Below are 15,652 nucleotides of genomic sequence, written 5' to 3' on the forward strand. Positions count from 1 at the left end.
GTAAGTCCTCGGTTTCACGACCCAATAAAATGTTATACTGTTGAATCATTAAGTTAACGACACACTGGGATTTATTTGACAAGTTATAGCGAATACAGCCTTCGGAATAGGTAATTAAATTTATTAGTCCTCCATGTGTGCGGATTAGGAGAGGCTGTTACGAATAATTATAATGGTACTAGCTGATTGCCACGACGCATACGCGTGGATTAAAATTTTTAAATTATCCCGTGGGAAGTCTTTGATTTTTCGGGATAAAAAGTGACCTATGTCACATTCCAGGTCTTTAACTATACTCATGCATACAAATCACGTTGATTCGTTGCTCTGTTGCGATGTGATTTAAGGACAAACCAACAAACACAGTTTCCCATTTATAATATGGGTACTGACTAGCTGATTCGCCCCAGTTTTATACGAGTGAATTTATAGTCTGCGACATGTTCAGATGGCAAACGGCGTATGAGGCGGGGTACGCCCTGCACACCCGCACGTCACGCATGCTCGCCCGCATCGGGTTAGCGCGGGATTGTGCGGGTGTGTGCGTTCCCTCCCCGATTGCCATCTCGACCTGTCGTGTAGTATACGTACCTATAAAAATGCCGAGATCTATAGAGCCTACTTTGACATCAGTACGCTTAGTATAAGATTTTACGTCTCGCCATCGTTGATAGCATTCGAGAGTCGAAACACAACAATGTCCAAAGTAAAATGGATCGTAAGATCCTTGAATTGAAGTAAAAAAATCAATGCCACTGATTTTAATTTCGCAGCGTTTCCGCTTGGAGCGCTGGCTGTAGATGTAAAGACAAACTTGTGCTTTAAAACAAGGCAGGTTAAGATCCAGTTTACTAAAACGCTGAAGTGTTTCGACACTCGAATACTATCAACGTTGGTGAGACGTAAAATCTCGTACTAAGCATCTAGTTAAAAGAAAGCAGAAAGCACATTCTAACTTAAAACGAGACCGCAAAGGTCGCGATTACAGCTGTTTTACTCACTTAAGTAACTTACGTAATTAATTGACCACTTACTAATGTGAATATACTTATAAGAGTGTTTACATTAGTAAAGTCGTAACTTAATCATGTAAGCTGCTACTAACGTTAGTAAAACTTGTAATCGCGGATTTAGAAATCATTTTTAATTTCATTAGATATAACATCTTAGCAGTGATAGCCTAGTGGTTAGGACGTCCGCCTTCTAATCGGAGGTCGGGGTTTCGATCCCGGGCACGCACCTCTAACTTTTCGTAACTATGTGTGTTTTAATTAATTAAATATCACTTGCTTTAACGGTGAAGGAAAACATCGTGAGGAAACCTGCATGCCTAAGAGTTCTCCATATTGTTCTCAAAAGTGTGTGAAGTCTACCAATCCGCACATGGCCAGCGTGGTAGACTATGGCCAAAACTCTTCTCACTCTGAGAGGAGACCTGCGCTCTGTAGTGAGCCGGTGATGGGTTGATCATGATGATAATAACATCTTATGAGCTTGTAAAGTGAAATTGATAGGTGTAATTTAATTAAAGACTTGGCAAATAAAAATGTTCACTAATCCATCGAGGGGAGCCATTATTGGATGGTATTACGCCATTCCAGGATTACACTCATAACGGAGTCTCAAAGGAAAGTTAATGAACGCTGTTTTGTGAAGACGTTAAAAATTTATGACTTTATGGCTTCGCTTTCCAGTTTTAAAGCATGAAACATACAAAACGCGCGAAGAAACGTGCCTAACGCGGCTCTTAAAAATATAGTTTAAGGAACTGTATGAAGAAAGCATTTAAATATTAAAAAATAGGCAATACAATATCCCTTGCTTTAACGGTGAAGGAAAATTGAGGAAACCTGCATGCCTGAGAGATTTTTATAATGTTTTCAAACGTGTGTTAAGTTTGCCAATCCGCATGTGGACGTCATGGTGAACTATGGTTTAAGCCCTTCCATTCTGCGAGGAGACCCTTTTTCAGTTGTGGGCAGGCGATAGGTTGATCATGATTATGATGATGATGATCTCATATAGAACAACTTACATATCTATTCGGATAACTTACCGATTCGCAAAGCAGATTGGTATCATCATATAGTCGAATTTATTACATACTAGATAATGCCCGCGACTTCATCCGCGTGGATTTAGGTTTTTTAAAATCCCGTGGCAAATCTTTAAATTTTCTGGGATAAACAGCCTAGCCTATGTCCTTCCCCAAGATGTAAGCTAACTCTGTACCATATTTCATCAAAATCGGTTAAACTGTTGGGCCGTGAAAAGCTAGCAGACAAACAGACAGACAAACTTTCGATTATAATATTAGTAGATTTATAATATTAGTACGGATCGTACACATGTACGCGCGCATTCAGTGTGATACCCTCCTTAGCAGTTTCTGTGTCTGTCCAAGCCCTAAATGAACGCTGTATTGTGAGGACGTTAAAAATTTATGACCTTACTTTGCTTCCCGCTTTTATTGTCGTCACGAGCGAGTCGGCAATAATTAAAGTGGGAGCATGTCTTGCTTAGTACTGAATAAATTAACAAGTTTTAAACAATTTGTTGGCAGTTCCTGAATTTCAGTTGCTACTGTCGGTTGCAGGCTGCCTGGTTTGATTAATGTTTCACGGGTTGCTTGGGTAAAATTTATCTTTCACTTCCAAGTTTTTGCGCTTGAGTATAGTGCCTAAAACCAATCCAGAGACAAAATAATTTTAAATACACATCAAAAATTGCGGACCAGCAGGATTCGAACCCGCGTCTCCTGGGATCGCGCCCAGTGACGAAATTTGTGATATGTATGTCCACTCAGTACTGAAGCGACTGTAAAAATTATAAAAAATAGAGACAAAATAGATCAGAATAGATCACATAAATTTCTAAATTACCCCCGCGGGAATTGAACCCCGGACCTCCCGTTTATAAGACCACATGGCTCACTACTGCGTCGAAACTTAAAGAAATGAACTTTTAATATTTACCTTCTAAAATATATGTCTTATGTCAAAAAGAAAGTGATGTGCCTTTCATATTACAAATCAGTTTGACCCAGTGGTCTGATCCTCGGTGAATTTCAACGAGACTGCTTATCATTACAAATGACTTCCAACTTTGTCAGTCGTCCAAGTTTAATTAAGTTATGAATTTGGACGGAAAGGGACCTATCAGAATTAATCAAGCTACTCGTTAACGCTGTGTTGGCAAATCGTTACAAATTTTTGTCAGGTAGCTAAAAATACAGAATTTTGTTTGTACCTACCAGTTATTTTATCATGATCAACCCATCACCGGCTCACTACAGAGCACGGGTCTCCTCTCAGAGTGAGAAAGGTTTTGGCCATAGTCTATTATGCTGGTCATGTGCGGATTGGTAGACTTCACACACCTTTGAGAACATTATGGAGAACTCTCAGGCATGCAGGTTTCCTCACGATGTTTTCCTTCACCGTTAAAGCAAATGATATTTACTTAATTATTTAAAACGCACATATGTCTAAAAAGTTAGAGGTGCGTGCCCGGGATCGAACCCCCGACCTCCGATTAGAGGGCGTACGTCCTAACCTCACTATCACAGCTTCAGTTAGTTATTTCATGGTACTTACCTTAGAATCGGAATCTTTCCTATTGATAAAGGGATATAATAAATCGTGCAGGAAACAGATAAGTTGATGGTGACTGCTAATGGTATAAAAACACCGAATAAAAATGACCATTTTCAAACAGGGAGGTATAATATTTAATCACTTTCCTCTAAAAAGCTTAAAGCTTGTAGGTATCTGTACCCGTAGTACAAGATATTACGTCTTACCAAACGAAACCAAATTCGAGAGTCGAAATACTTCCGCGTTACAGTAAAATGGACCTAAACAGCCTTGAATTGAAGTCAAATATTCAATGCCACTGATTTTAATTTCGCAATGTTTCCGCTTGGAACGCTGGCTGTAGAAGTGTAGACAAACTTGAGCTTTAAAACAAGGCATTTAAGATCCAGTTTACTGTAACGCGGAAGTATTTCGACTCTCGAATTTGGTTTGGTTTGGTGAGACGTAAAATCTTGTACTACGGGTACAGCACAGTGTCTACGAAAATCCAAAGAATCTACCTCTATAGGTAGTCTATACATTTCAGCTCACGACTAGGTTTAGACTAAAGGCACTATAATAACAACAGTAAGCTTGAAAGTCCCTATAAGCTTTACCCTTAAAGACAAAGTTAAAAAAGAAAACTAATTTTATTCGTTTAGAAAATAATGAGCACAAAGATTTGTATAATTAAAGATATTACAGTACAAGAGTTAAATTACAAAAGGAAAGAGTTTTAAACAATGCCTTGTCGTAAAGTTTTTCCGACTTTTTTCGTGAAATACTTCCGTTTGTAATCTTAAACAAATATACGGTGAGTTTTTCCGCCTCGATCGTTCTTATAATTTTCTTTTTGTTTTCCTTTTATAAGTCCAATTATAAGCCATTGTTATGAAATGTTTACGAATATTGTTTCGTAATTTTTCACGTTTCGCTTTATCTTTGAAGTAATAAAAAATTTGCTTTGACTTTTGCGTTTGCATTGATTTTTACAAGACTACCCAAAAAAGAATGCATTATTTCAGGTATAATAATATGAGTGGGAGTTTTTTTAATTTGTAGACTAGCGCTTGGCTGCAATCAGACCTGGTGGCAAGTGATGATGCAGCCTAAGATGGAGCGCACTTGCCTAGAAGATGCCTATTCACTCTTGACTTGAAGGATATTATAATTGGCGGGGAAAACTGATGCTGGAAGGGTGTTCTAAATCTTAGCGGTTCGAATCAGAAATGAGAAGGCAATTCGCTTCGTACGTATCCGTGGAATTTCGACTATGTACGGGTGCAGACCTTGGCGATGTCTTGCGGTACGATAGTAGAAAGGTGAAGGAGCAACCAGGTTGAAAAGTTCTTCGGCACACTTTCAAAAATATATCCTGTAAAATACCGATAGACAGGCAACATTGTGCCGATGTTCCAAACTTTGAGGTTTAAAAACTTTTTGAATGTATGGGGTATCGTGTGGACGACAGTGGACGCAGCTAAGTATCACTTAAATGATGACATTAAATTGATTGCAGTAAGAACCACTTAATAATATGTTTTTTTTTAAGAATATTAGCCATGTTAAATGACTAATATTCCCCTTTCCTCTCCAATTAAGCGTCAAGCTTGTGCTAGGAGTAGGTACGACAATAGTGCAACGGGCGGGGTTTGAACCGTCGACCTTTCGGTTTTCAGTCCACTCCTTTACCGGTTGAGCTATTGAGGCTCTATATAATATATTAGTTTAGTTGTTTGGTTATCTAACTCTTCATACAGGTGGAACAGTACAAAAGTTTCAAAACTATAATTAGTTTGACCTATCGCTATGGATACATCTTCATCATAAAAATCATGGTAGTTGTTCTAGCTAGTGGGGAGTTTTACGATATTTTGATTAGAAACACTTTCTACCCGTTCCGTATCCGGGCAGTAAACGATGGATAACATACGCTAATGAAATTTATAATCCATAAAACCGGGGCGAGACCGTTGTTTTATAAAGTGCAATAAATAATTATAAAACTGAAGGGCTTTCCCGGGAAAACTCTATATTTTAACGGTGCGATTAGAAACGGTACGACTTAATTCTTGTTCAAGTAATTAAACTTAAAGAATTTAAAATATATTATTTTTAGTTCATAGCTTAGTTTTAAAACAGCGAAAATAAAAATCAACGTACATGTTTTATGTGGGAACTTTTTGATTTTCTGAGATTTAAGTAGTATATTAAACTATTTATTTCTTTAGCATATTTCGTTAAAATTAGTTAAGCGGATGAGCCGTGAAAACATTAAATAGACAGATACTTTTGAATTTTAAAATAATGATCGATTAAAGTATTCAAGTACGTTTATCTTCATAACTAAATCTAGGTATGTAAGCTAGTGTTTTTGGAGTTGAAACTGGCGTATCTAATAAACACTCTCCTAAAGCAAGTTCTCAAGCTGAAAGGTGGGATTGCGGGGGATGCTGGCAATCCACCGCGTTTTCCTAAGCACCTATATCCGGGATTTTATTGACTACCTACTGAACATACTATCCATTTAAAAAGATTGTTTGCTTTGGATGTTTACATTTCGTTATTGTTTCGTTACTTACATGTTAATGTACTGGTTAAAAACATAATGCACGTTAAAAACGTGACTATTTTTAAGGTTCCGTACCTCAAAAGGAAAAATGGAACCCTTATAGGATCACTTTATTGTCTGTCTGTCTGTCTGTCAAGAAACCTACAGGGTACTCCCCGTTGACCTAGAATCATGAAATTTGGCAGGTAGGTAGGTCTTATAGAAGACATTCGGGGAAAAATCCGAAACACGTGAATTTATCGTTACAGCACACAAAAAGAATTAAATTGTGGTCATGAACCAATAATTAGAATTTTTTCAATTTTCGAAGTAAGATAACTATAATATTAAGTGGGGTATCATATGAAATGTTTTCACCTGTACACTCTAAAACAGATATTTTTATATATATTTTTATGCATCATAGTTTTTGAATTATCGTGCAAAATGTCGAAAAAATACGACTGTAGTACGGAACCCTCGTTGCGCGAGCCTGACTCGCACTAAGCCGGTTTTCTACTTTAGTTTTAATAAAGCTATGTTAAATCTTATGATAATACTAACTATATCAATATTTGAATCTGAAATCTTTTGGAATTTAGTCAATCCTCAAACACAAACTTGAACCTTTAAGAAACCTACTTGCTACAAGCTTATAAGCTTTCTTGTTTCTGCGATTATGTGGTTAGTGGTAATTCGCAAAATTATAAAAAAATGCTACATAAATATAAATTTCGTAGTAGATAACTTAACAACATAAACTTTAAAACATATCAAGAAAAACTTGTTAAACCAATAAAAATATGCCACGACGCTGCATTATGAACAATTTTTAATTAATCCCATAATAATTGCAGTACAGGCTTTTAATTTAATAGTTATAAATTGCAACGCTATTACTAGACTTAGAACAATTTTTCTAGACATTTTGCGGAGCCGCCTCGGTTCTTTGAAATCATGACGATACGACACTAAGGAGCTTACTTTAAATTAAAAATATCGCAAAAAAAGCTTGGACGTTGAAGCAGTCTTGAAAATGCAGTCACATCTCTGAGATATTAAAAGTAGTTAAGTAGTACATTATAAAACTATGTAATTATACTTATATGATTTTATTTTAATGTTTAATGTCTACCTATTATACCTAACAGTTATGCGATGTTGCGGATGTTTGCGATGCACAGGGTAGACGATTTTTATGCGGTAATGCGTAGGGATAGAGCAGGATTCCTGTCAAGATTGCATAATAGTAATAATTTGATATTAAAAACGGTAAAACATTACCACATAATATTGTTACTTAATTTAATAATGAATGCTACCTACTTTAATTTAATTTAAAATTGGTTATGGACGGTTACTGTCTGAAATAAAATATTTTTATTTTATTTTATTTATTATTTATATACCTTACATGTATAGGTTTTTTGCGAATAAATTTTATTCGATTTAGCTAGATTAGGTATAAACCGAGAAAGAAATGATACGAGGAGAGCTGCATGCCTCGAGAAGTTCCGTCAGTCGCGACTCAGAACGGGGAAACTTACTAGTGAAACTTCCGAACCCTCTCATTAGTAGAAGGGGCTGCTACCCTCTAGTGGAACATTAAAAATCTTTTACTTAACTTACGCTTTAGCGTTAAAGACGACTCGTCATGTAGTAGGTATACCTACTTCGTTTTAAACAACTTTCAGTCCGAAACCTAACAAACAGTGCAGTATAAGAAGGGCTAGCTAATTTTTTACGTAGGTACAGTATCATTTTAGTTTTAAGTTTTATTGTAATAATAGATGATGCCCGCGACTTCGTCCGCGTGGATTTAGGTTTTCAAAAATCCTGTAGGAACTCTTCAATTTTCGGGGATAAAAAGCCTATGTACTTCCCCGGGATGTAAGCTATCTCTATACCAAATTTCGTCAAAATCGGTTGAACGGTTGAGCCGTGAAAAGCTAGCAGACATACAGACAGACACACTTTCGCATTTATAATATTAGTATGGATTTTAAATTAAGCAATTTTACACTTTTCGATGATTTTCTGGATTTTAGATATTGTAGCATTTTACATTAACCTGCATCATTACTTCCCACCATGCAAAAAAGTAGCTTATGCCACTTTCTAGGTCTTTAACTATATCCATGCAAAAGATCTCGTCGATCCGTTGCGGAGTAATTGAAGAACACACCAAGACACATTCGCATTTAGAACATGGGTAGTGATTACCTACAAAACATGATGATGATGTACGTAATAAACATGTTTTTCGCTGAAAACGAAACGGGACGTTATGTTAAAAGAGGCTCTTTCTTTAAGCTCAGACGGCCCTTGTGCTGTAAAAGCCTAAGCAATCATAGCGTCACGCTCTTTTCACACCTAGGACCTGTTGCTTTGAGCTTTTATAAAAAAGTGAAATATTTATATTAATAGGTAGGTAGGTACTCGGGAAAACTAGTTGCAAAGTTATTAATGACTAGCTTCTGCTCGCGGCTTCGCCTGCGTGGCCTACAGGAAACAAATGGTACATAACATCAGGACGCGCACCCTGAACAGCACCGAATAACACATATAACCTTCCAACCCCCGGTTCATCCCTTTAGGGGGGATTTTTTCATAGCCGTTTCTTAGCTGCCACCTAACCTCAAGAAAAAACTTACTTTCCAAATTTCAAGTTAATAATATCAATAATTAAAACTTTCCCATACAAACTTTCATCCCCTATTTTACCACCCTTATGGGCGAATTTTCCAAAAATCCTGAAACACATTTTTCTTCATTTGTAACCGGAAACCCAAATACCAATTTTCATGCAAATAACTTGAAAAATGACCGACTTTCATACAAACTTCCATCCCCCATTTAACCCGCTTAGGGGTGGAATTTCGGAAAATCCTTTCTTAGTGGATACCTACTCTTCACAAAGAATAGACCCTCCAAATTTCATGTCTTTAGGACCAGCGTTTTAGGCTGTGCGTTGATATCTATGTCAGTCAGTCAGTCAGTCAGGACTTTGAATTTTATATATATAGATTGCCATTCCATTGCACTAAGTCAGTGAGGAAAAAGAGAGTGCATCTGTGTTTGCACACAGAATAATTACATGTAATAGGTAGGTACAATATCTCTAGTTGATTAGACCAGAATTTAGGTAGACCAAAGTCTCATGAAAAATAGAGCAATACTGTACTCTGTGAAAATCCTATGTACATAGTCCCTACTCTGTTGTGAATATTGTTATTCAGTGTCATAGTGAAAAATATTTGTGTTTTAAATACATCATGATTATGCCGAAAATTTAGGTATGCTTATATGCCCATGGGATTCTGGTCTTACTATAGCTACCCGTTGAGATTGGTATCTATATCTGTAGGGAGAAACATCATCTGTATATATATATAAAAGGTATGTCCTTTGTAAAGAGTAGGTATCCACTAAGAAAGGATTTTTCAAAATTTGACCCCTAAGTGGGTTAAATGGGGTATTGAAATTTATGTAGTCCACGCGAACGTAGTCGCAAGCATAAGCTAGTCAATGATATATTTCATAAATATAGAACAAAATAAATAATAGGTAACAAGAGATAATGTTAATCATACCTACACGATCTTTCAAATTAAAAAAAGTTATACCTACTACGTTACCTTTAATTTATGCGAAAAGATCTGGAAGTTTACTGCATTAATACCTATCCCCAGAAATCCACTGTATCTTTGCAGTCCAACAAATCAGAATAGAGCTTTTTCATAGGAAAGAAAAGCTAGAAATGAAAATAAAACTAAGACCTTAATTTAAGCCCAAATCCTGCCTAAGCTACGTAGTAAAAGCCCGAGTTGGGATGATCGTCACGTTTCAGTGAGTAAGACCTGAATTTGTTGGTATAAGCTTTTTTGGCTTTGTGAGCTTTTCACAGATAAACTAACTGTATTTATTAGTACATGTTCTGTATATAAACCCCTTGAATGTATAATAAACTAGCTTATACTCGCAATTTTGTCCGCGTGGACTACACAAATTTCAAACCCCTACTACACCCCCTTGGGGGTTGAATTTTCAAAAAATCCTTTCTTTTCGGACGCCTACATCATAATAGCTATCTGTATGCCAAATTTCAGTTCGATCTGAGAAGTAGTTTGAGCTGTGTTTGAGCTGTGCGTTAATAGATCAGTCAACTTTTCCTTTTATAAATTAGCTTTTGGCCGCAACTTTGAAAACGTGATAATAATTTATAGCCTTATAGTATTCGAGGATAATGTAGCTGTGAATCAACTTTCAGAATTGGCTCAGTTCTGGAGATTATTTTTACATTCAAAATTAGCTATACAGAAAAATTATTTCTTTCTTCTAGTCATGAAATGTAAAAAAAGTGACTTTTTTTCAGTAACAATTTAAAGTGAAGTCAGTTTTTGTAGAATTGCAAGAATTCATCATAATATATTATATAGGGTTAAATAACATTTTTGTTTGCATAAGGATTTTGAGTATATTTTATATAATACTAGATGATGCCCGCGACTTCGTCTCATTTAATCGTATTAGTATGGATATGGATTTTTTTATATTTTACTGTTTTCTACCTGAAAGCTCAGCGTAGAGCTACCCTTGTAGATAATAGCTCGACGAGCAAGCTTCATAGAGCATAACAATTCCTCCGACATTAATGGAGCATAGAAATGGTGACGCCACGTTTACAGATTGGAATTTGCTTGAATGAACTTCAAAACGTAGAACATGCACGCACGTGGAGAACACGCACCTCTAAAGATACGTTTCCACTAAAGTGAAAATGAATGGAGCGGAGCAGATGTGTGCGCTTCGACCAATAAAATTATTAATTAATAACATGATAAAATTTTATCATGTCATCTTACAACCTTATTGATCTATTCAAGACGTCTCCGCTTCAGTGGAAACCACGAAGTGAATATATTGTGGTGGAATCGCAACCTAAGCATTCGTAGAGTCAACCCGTATCCAGCATTTCACAATTTTTTTACTCACCAATCTACCATAGATCATTTAAATAAATTTATTTACTTGAATACCATTACATTTCTTTCATAACTATTTACTTTGTAAATAACATCTACGCAACTCTACCTTTTAAAATTAGGGCTGGATGCAACACTAAATTCAGTGAATAAATTAACATAAAAACCACGTTAAATACCGAAAAAAGACCTTTTTCACCGCCCTTCAAATTTAATTAAAACCGTATCATAAACCACGAACCTCATAGAAGTATGCATTCAAAAGCACTCAAAATAAAATATGAACCCTGCACTGCACGTAACTGTACACACGTAACCAAGATTTCGGAGCGCGATACACACGCGCCACCCACGGCGTCCGATGCGATACTGACTGACCTGAACTTCAGGATCGGGTATATCTAGTGCATCTCGTGTACCCCTACATACCTCTTCAGTGCGATGAACGCCTGGTAGGCCGGAATCGACTCCGTGGAAAATGTACTGCCGCTTTTCCAGCAACTTCCCGGATAAGCGATTTTAAATAGTGAAAAGCTCCGATCCTTGTTTCTATGAATTTCATAATGAGGTGTAGTTGTAGCAGATTTTTTTTCTATTACATTGTGTACTGTTATTTTATGACTACTGAAAATAATGATTAGTATAAAGAAGTTTTATTTTAACAATAACATCATAAAGTTTCATAAAAGCTCGTGACCATGAAAGCTTCCATAAATATACTTTCAGGCTGGTTACAGATCCATACCAAACAAGTCATATTATAATTAAAAAAGTTGAAAACATAACTACGCTGGCATATAATATGTATATTTAAAAAAATTATAGCCAGTGTCACTCGGGACTTTTTAAGGAATCTAACGATACCTACCCCATACAACCAAATCTGTACACGCCATTGACTTATATATTACTTCGTATGGACAGGGCCATTGAACAAACAAAATGGCACCGACTCATTGGTGATTTAGCACCAATGCAACCTCAGTGACGTCTGGATTTCAAATGGGTCGTTCATAAGTATCTAAGAGGTGGCGCTGATTTATTTGGTTCCAAAACCGTAAAAAAAATTGTTCGCTTGGGCATATCTTGTCATTTATATCGATGGTACACGCATTTAGAAGTTATTGTGGGATAAAGAAACTCACATAGATACACTCCTTTTTTGGGCAGTCGTGTAAAAATAGGTAGGACAGACAACACATTTAAATTTTAAGTGACAGTTTAAAGTTAAGACCGTAAAGTTATTTCACTAATCGAGTCGTCCGGAACCGCAGTATCAGCACAGTTTTATGACCCATCACGAAAATCTCTTCCCTAAAAAACTTTCCAGTAATTGTATATTTCGAGCAAAGGTTTCATTAGAATTCATTGATATAAAAAACTGAAGATACATAGTTCCTTGGGCAGTTGTCCCACCGCCGACGAGGAAGCGACTAGCTATCGACTATTCTCTCGCTCAAGAAACAATTTGCTGTATGATTCCGTATCAATAAAAGAGATAAATATATTGTTTTAAAATACATATTAAAAATTGCGAACCGGCAGGAATCGAACCCGCGGCGGGCGCGTCTTCTGGGATCGCGCCCGACGCTCTGACCACTAAGCTACAGCCCGCTTACTGCCAGTGACGAAATTTGTGATATGTATTGTAGGTATGTTCACTCAGTACTGAAACGACTGTTTATGCCATCCAGTAGCGACACCTTTTTGCGGTTATCGAAATGCCAAGACTGGCAGACCCTATCTGGCAGAATTCCGGCTAGAACCCTTTACCTGGGCACTAAGATGTCCTGCATCTCATACGGGTAAGAAGGCCATGCCTCGAGGCCCGTGCGGCGTGCACCCGCTTGGCCGTTCCAGCCATCAGATCAAAACTTATAAGTCCATTCAGTCACGGTAGGCTATTTTATTTATTTATTAAGTACTAACATAACTACTTTTAAGGAAATATTGTTACTTACACACTAACTCTAGTAAATAATTAACGTTTGTAAATTTAAGTTTAATATGGACTCTACTGTGGTCTGAAATAAAAGATAATTTTTTTGTTTATTAGTTCACAAGAAACGGTAACAGTTTTTCAGTTTTTTCATCTAAACAGTTTTTTGTAATATATCAATGGTTCCGAGCAAAGATTTCAGTAGGACGGAGTAATTAGTGCCGGAGGGAGCAGGGTGGAACCTCTGACAAACAATTTTCTCTATTAATTAGAGGGACCTTTGCAGGCCACTCATTTGGCACTGCCTCATTTGCAAGCCTTTATCGACTCTTCTTCTTTCGGATCGAAAGGTCCTTTGATCGCGCTGAAAGGACGTTATCTGATAGGTAAATGATTTGTATAGAAGTTTAACTAATTACTTATCTACTGTTTACTGAAGCAGTACAAAGTATTCCGTGTATTTTATATAAGTCCAGCAAATTGCTATTGCGCTGGAACCATGTCTCATTAAACTAGAAATGACGAGATTTTTGACGTTATTTGACGCATATTTAAGTAAAATATACCATCAGCTCGAAACTTCAGTCTAGTGCTGTCACTAAAATGGCAGCCACGCGCATTAGCAATTTGCGTGACTTATACGTAGTATTTCTAATTTTTTTTCAACTATACGGGCCGACGATTTTTTTTTCTACGACAAGATTCCATTAAAACAATCTTAAAATTTTAGCCAGTTTTGCGCTACGTAATGCAAAACTTGGATTAAAAGTTTACAGAAAATAAATTGCTAAAGTTTGTCTGTTTGTCTATCTGTTTATATTCCATCTGGTATCTGGTGGTAGTAGATTTTTATAGGTAGGTACTTATAGTAGCTTGCTTTCCAAAGCACTTAGAATACTTTTTATCTCCAAAAGTCACAGACTTCCCACGGGTTTTTTAAAACCCAAATCCACGCAGAAGATGTCGCGGCCATTATCTACTTAGGTAATAGATATTAATAATATATTTTTAAAGCTTCTGCTTATAATTTTGCGAGAATATCGAGATAAAAGTAGGATGTCAACATTGAGATCATTGAAGAATAGTATTCTTCTATTCTCTTCCAGGATCAATGCAATAAATTTACTACCTGATCACTATTTTATTCCACATCATGCAAGTTGCAACCCCTAGCATAAAAAGTCAAAAGTCAAAACGTTTATTCAAAGTAGGTAAAAAAAAATAAAGCATTAGGTACGAGTATAACCTTAATATAATAAAATGAATTATACTAAAATCCCTCTAAACTAACACCTGCTAACTTCCCCACATCTAAGCATCAATGGCGCATAAGACTGAGTTAAATTTGTTTTCATTACAATATTTACCTGTCCATTGGACCGTTTAATACGATCCCCTGGCTCCAGGGGACTCGGGGACGTGACCTCTGTAACGCAGTGCTACGTCATTTCAAACACTTGTAGCTAGAGATGGACATTTCACAGGTAGCATGTGAAAAAATCACGTCAAAAGCCTTTTCATATCACTTGCTACCTTACCTGTGAAATGTCACGAAGTGAAAATCTTAAAAAAAAAAAAAAAAAAGATTCCGACGAATTGAGAACCTCCTCCTTTTTTTGAAGTCGGTTAAAAAGTTTGAAAATTATAACAATGAATGCCGCTTTATAGTATAAACTAGGTTATTCACGCGACTTTGTCCGCGTGGACAACAAATTTTAATACCCTCTTTCACCCCCTTAGGGGTTCAATTTTCAAAAATCCTTTCTTAGCGGACGCCTACGTCATAATAAAACGTAAAAAAAAAATAGATAGCAAACGACGTTAGTTAAATAAGTTAATGTAGTAAGTGTGAAAATTGAAAAATTACTTCCGGTGAAAAATAGCCTGTGAAATTCACTATGATGAAAATATAACTTTTAGCAAATGGAAATCATTTCAAAGTAGCGATAATGCCCATCTCTGCTTGTAACAGATTTTTATATCAACAAGCTTGTATTTACCATCCCCCCACTACAAATAAACCTTTAAATAGAAGGTGGTAAAGTAGAAAATTGAACGTTTTATGTTTTTTTTATGGGAGTATAATTGTGGTAAAGTTTTAGATAGGGTGAGTACTGAACGCAAGATGTGACTGCCCCTGTAATAAGATAGTATTTGACTCGTGGGAATGACGATTTATGGGTATTGACGAGCATTGACCAATATGGAAAACTTATAGGTAATATGGTTTTGTATTTTATTCAAACGTACCTACTAGCTTTGCGAAACTACCTGCTGAAACCAGAACCGGTGCGGTGGTAGAGTAAGCTTTTTTGTTATTCACGGCTTTGTACTTTTGAAATTTCTGGTAGGTAGGTACTTACTTTTTTTTAAATCTTTATTTTTAGGCGAGGCTTTATCACGTCGCGATTATTTGGTAATGATATAAGTACTATTAATTCCTTGCACTTATTAAATATTGAAGTCTAGAATATTGAGCAAGCTTAGAATATTTCTGTAATAATTTTTATCAAAATCCATTCGGCGTTTCCATCGCGTATAGAAAAAAAGAAGTTCCCGTGTTTACCGAAACATGATACGTATTCGGTTGAACACAACACAA

At 36.4% G+C, this 15,652-nt stretch overlaps 1 protein-coding gene across 3 annotated transcripts in view; it reads right to left on the bottom strand.

Moving 5' to 3' along the window:
* Window positions 1–15,652, bottom strand: part of LOC117984450 (kinesin-like protein CG14535) — a 437,285-nt gene that overhangs the window by 141,561 nt on the left and 280,072 nt on the right. The window contains exon 1 of one of the 3 annotated variants that reach the window (XM_069500259.1): window positions 11,353–11,472. The exons of 1 other annotated variant lie outside the window; for it this stretch is intronic. The gene's annotated coding sequence lies outside the window, so the exon portion shown is untranslated. Of the gene's footprint in view, window positions 1–11,220; window positions 11,473–15,652 lie in introns of those variants that run through there. One more of the 3 variants, XM_069500258.1, reaches the window with a different exon arrangement.

Source organism: Maniola hyperantus, chromosome 8 (assembly GCF_902806685.2).
Source record: "Maniola hyperantus chromosome 8, iAphHyp1.2, whole genome shotgun sequence".
Classification (NCBI taxonomy): domain Eukaryota; kingdom Metazoa; phylum Arthropoda; class Insecta; order Lepidoptera; family Nymphalidae; genus Maniola; species Maniola hyperantus.